This window comes from Octodon degus, unplaced genomic scaffold (assembly GCF_000260255.1).
Source record: "Octodon degus isolate 3935 unplaced genomic scaffold, OctDeg1.0 scaffold00111, whole genome shotgun sequence".
Taxonomy (NCBI): Eukaryota; Metazoa; Chordata; class Mammalia; order Rodentia; family Octodontidae; genus Octodon; species Octodon degus.
Genome location: NW_004524687.1, coordinates 9,195,799 through 9,200,860, shown reverse-complemented (window position 1 = coordinate 9,200,860; position 5,062 = coordinate 9,195,799). Strand labels below are relative to the sequence as shown.

General features: G+C 35.7%; 1 pseudogene; it reads left to right on the top strand.

The window, feature by feature from the left end:
* Window positions 1-4,834, top strand: part of LOC101567261 — a 9,899-nt pseudogene extending 5,065 nt beyond the window's left edge.
* The last annotated feature ends 228 nt before the right edge of the window (window positions 4,835-5,062 follow it).

Here is a 5,062-nt window from a genome sequence, read left to right as displayed (position 1 = left end):
CCCGGTTCTGAAAATAAAAATAAAAATAAAAATAAAATAAAATTGAATATAAATACAGCCATATAGTTTGTACCCATTTTTCTGGCTTCTATCATCAACGTAAGTATTTTGATATTTATTCATCATTTTGTTCACCTCAACAGTCCATTTCTTTTTACTTCTCAGCAGTAATTCATAGGATAGGTTTGCCAAATTTAATTATCTCCTTAATATTGGTTTATTTACACAAGTTTTAAGTATTACCAATAAAGCTGGTGTGAAAATTCCTTCACAAGTCTTGATGTAGGTAATGACTTTCTTGGGCATATCAGAGACTTTAGTGGCTAAATGGCATGATAATTCTATGCTTCATATTTAATGCATTGAAAAACAGTTTTAACCCATAAATTTGGAAAAAATCTTACTAAACATTCAGACAAAGGTCTTCTCTCTAGAATTTATAAAGAAGTTTTTTTTATTTAGAAATATAATTCTTTTACATTTGCTCATTCTTGATTTACTGTACTTTCTAGAACATGAAATACAATATAGAATATAAGTCATGAGTGGAAATCCTGTGTTCTTTCATATTTGAAGGAAAGCATTTCATTTTTCATTATTAAACATGATGTTAGCTGTATGCGTCTTATTAATGTTCCACTTTCTCCTTTTAAGCTTTCTGAGAGCGTTTATTGCACATAGGTAGCAAGATTTTTGTGTCTTTCGGTTTTGTTAAAGCACTGCGTTCTTTGAATAGTGTAAATATTTCATTCCATTCTCTTTTGGTTGCACATTACTGAGAAGTTAGATATAATTATTACCTTTGGTTTTCTGATCTTTTTTTTTATCCTTGATTTTGTGAGATTTGACTATGATATGCGTAGGTGTGTATTTTTAGATATTTATCCTGCTTTGTATTCTCTGAGCTTCCTGGTTGTGTGATTTGTTGCCTGACACTGAGTTAGAAGAAATCTTCAGTGAATGTTGCTTTGAAATCTTCCTGTCTTTTGTTCTTCTTGGCATCCCATTACATTCTACTTCATCTATAACAGTTGCTTCCTAGTTAAAAGATCTCCTATTCTGTACTGTTCTTTTTGCAATAAGATTTAAACTGGGGTACTATCTTTTTATAAACTGTAGATGATGTCTATTATACTTTTTGGTTGTAGTTCATTGCTTCTTTCTATTCTGCTACTAGTGTATTGGATGAATGAAAAAGTTAAATTTCCTCATATTCTTTCATTGTTCAGGGAAGGGCTAGAGTAGCATTCTGTGGCACAAATAGCACTTTGCCTTACCAAAAAGAGGTCTAATTTTGTTCTGATGCTAATTTGTCTCTATTGTTAGCTTACTTATACATAAAACAAAAATATTTTAATGGTAATAATAGTGAACATTTACTAAACACTTGCTAGTTATGAGGCATTCATGCAAACACTTCATATACATCAATTTTTTGAGATACTGGGTTTGGAACCCAGGGCTTTGCGCATGCTAGGTGAGCTCCCTACTACTAAGTGACCTGCTGGCCCAAGCTGTAAGTCTTTTAACCTTCACAAATCCTCTTGGGAAGGTGTTGATTTCTCTCCCTGTTATATAATAGGGGTGGTGAAGTAACCTATGTAAAGTCACATAGGTGTTGGGTGCTAGACTTTGGGCTCAAATGTAGGCAGTTAATGGCTAGGGAGATAGCTCAGTAGAATAAGCACTTGCCTGGCAAGCACAAGGGCCTGAGTTCAATCTTTGGTTCCGCAAAAAAAAAAAAAAAAAAAGAAAAGAAAAGAAAGAAGAAAGACAGAAAGAAAGAAAGAAAGAAAGAAAGATCAATCAAATCCTCTAGATTAAAACACCCAATCCAAAAATGGTCATCTAAGATGAATGTGAATTTCTCAGGTGAAGAAATACAAGTGACACAGAAATACATGTGAAAAAAATGTTTAACACCATTGATCATTCAAAAGATACAAATTAAAACAACACTGGGATTCCATCTCACTCTAGAAAGAACATCTATCATCAAGAAATGAACCAAGGGCTAGGAAGATAGCTCAATGGTCTAAGCTCCTGCCTGACAAGTGCATGACCTGGGTTTGATCCCTGGTACCATATGTTGTAATGGCCCTGCACCAAGCCGGCCACCAGTGCACACCTGTAATCCCAGCACTGGGGAGGCTGAGACAGAGGATCAGTACAAGTCTAAGCTGCATAGTGAGATCCTGCACCAAAGAATGAAAGAATGAAAGAACGAAAGAACGAATAAATGAACGAAAGAAAGAAAGAAAGAAAGAAAGAAAGAAAGAAAGAAAGAAAAAGAAAGAAAGAAAAAAGAAAGAAAGAAAGAAAGAAAAAAGAAAGAAAGAGAAAGAAAGAAAGAAAGAAAGAAAGAAAGAAAGAAAGAAAGAAAGAAAAAGAAAGAAAGAAAGAAAGAAAGAAAGAAAGAAAGAAAGAAAGAAAGAAAGAAAGGGAGAAAGAGAAATCACCCAATAACAAATGCTGGTTGGGCTATGGGGAAAAAAGAACAACTTTTTACTGTTGATGGGAGTGTAGTCTGGCACAAGCACTGTGGAAATTATGGAGATTCCCCCCAAAAATGGATAAAGAAAACGTTATCTTTTTATGCCATGGATTTATTACTCTGCCATAAAAGAGGATAAATTTGATATGTTTCTATGCAACTTAAGACCATACTATTAAGTGAAATGAATCAGATTCACATGTGTAACCATCTCATTTTCTCCCTGGTGTGAGAAACCAAAAGTGTAAATAAGGACCAAAATGTACAATAGACATTGTCAAATAGGAAGAAATATATCATGGACAGGTATAGATTCCTTATGATGAATATGATCATTATGTGTGTCTACAATGTACCAAGAAACTTAAGTGATTTTCTTTATAACTGTAAATTCTCCCAATTTAAGAAGCAGATACTTACAAAGAATAAATAGTAAAAGATAGATTTAAAGTGTTGCCATCTACTAACTGAATTAATGCTAATTTATGAAAATCTTATTCTTCAGAGAAGCGTGGGCCAAATCTGCCCTGCTGCCTCAGTTAATAATGGTTTTTACCTTTTTATGTATGAAAAATCAAGAGTGTTTCATGCCATATAAAAACTATATGAAATCCATGCCAGACATGGTGCCACACACCTGTAATCCAAGATTTTTGGGGAGAGTAAACAGAAGAATATAAACTTGAGCTTAGCATGGGGCATTTAGCAACTTGATGAAGCTATTCCCCAAAGTAAGAAATAAAAAAAGGCTGGGAATGTAGCACAGTACAAAAGCCCTGAGTTCAATCCCTAGTACTACAAAAATGTTTTGCTTGTGAACTTCAAATGTTCCTCCCCAAGGCATGGGACTATGCAGCTCAGTGGTATGGTGTGTGCTTAGCAGGCGTGGGCTCAATCCAAAGCACACACACATGCACACAAATTCCATATCTGTAAGTATAACGTTTATTATAACAATGACTGACTGATTGTCACAGTTTCATTTATATATTGTCAACGGCTGCCTTAGTGCTATAATACCAGAGTTCACGCAACAGAGATTTACTGCATGCAAAGCTCAAAATAATCTTGGAAGACAGTGGTTCTCTCTGAAACAAAGAGAGAGGTATGTTTATGATGAATTACAAGTCTGGGCTGCTGAAGCTCAGCGTTCCTCTGTTGTATTCAGAGTTCCATGTGTATTGCAACATGCAGGTGACACCTTGCCTTCCTTGAGTCACCCCCATACCTGGCCCTTCAGGAAATGCACATGGAAATGCTGATACTTAGTCTACTGATTGGTGTTAATCATAAGTACTTTGTATCTGACCTAAGAGTCTCTCTTCTGTCCACACACATAAAAATATGACAGATGTTAGCTTGCAAGAAGATAAAATTTCAAACTCTTCATAGTTTTTGATGTTTTTGATGGCTAGGAGGAGATCCTAACAGAGACAGATTAAGAATAGGGTTTTGTGGCCTACTTAATGAGATTTTAGGGAAATTGATAGGCATTATTGAGCAGTCTATGGGAATTTTTTGACTCAACAGATGATCAGCCAGGATATACAGAGATCCATTTTCTTCCCCATTAATGAGGAAAAACTGGAAATGTGGTTGCAGTCATGTAATATTGGGAAACATGGTCAGTGTCAGCTACCCAAATGGTGGACTCTTCTTGCCGATATTAATGGGTGGAGAAAATTCTTTGTCAACTGTTGGCACCAGGGTCTCACTTCTGCAACTAAGACTACATTTTGCCTTTTTCAGATGATGAAGAAATATGCAAGGCAAAAAAAGAAAGAAAGAAAGAAAGAAAAGAAAAAAAAGGAAAGAAGAAAAAGAAACATGCAAGGCAAAACTGTAACTTGTCAGGGACAAGAACAAGCACATTTCTAGAACTTTGGCTTGTTTGTCAGGATGGGTGAACAATTTTTGTAAATAATGCCAACAGCTAGGCTGTGATATAGCTCTGCCTCTTCTTTAATTTATCATGCTAATTTTAGATCCATCTGGGGACTAAAGGGAAAGGTCTTGGAGGAGTGTTTGTTTGTTTGCTTGCTTGCAAACAACAAGACTAATTCCTATAGAGACAATAAATGAGGCATTTAGATTAGAATTAAGGCTCTGGCTGCTCCAGATTGGGTGTACATTGCTGATGAGATAACCTATGAAAGGATGAACAGACCCAAAGAAACCTACACCGTTTCTTGCAATCAGCCCAGCCATTATGGAAAACTTTCCATACCATTTATGTTGAAAATAAGAGATGCTGTTTTGATAATCAGGGCAGCAGACACTAAAAATTCATATGGAAAAAGAAGGGGGAAAAGTGTGCAAGTATACATAGAGGATGGCTGAGATGATTGTACTAATAATTTCCATCAGCTTTGTTTTTTTTTTTTTTTTGGAGGGGGGAACCGGGTATTGAACTCAGGCCCTTGCACTTGCCAGGGAAGTGCTTGTTCCACTGGGCCATCTCCCCGGCCCCTCCATCAGTTTTTTGAAAATAGCAGTTAATGTGTAGAATTTTCACCTTGACTAACTCTATATGCTGATATTTGTGATCTAAGTAACAGCATCAAGTAT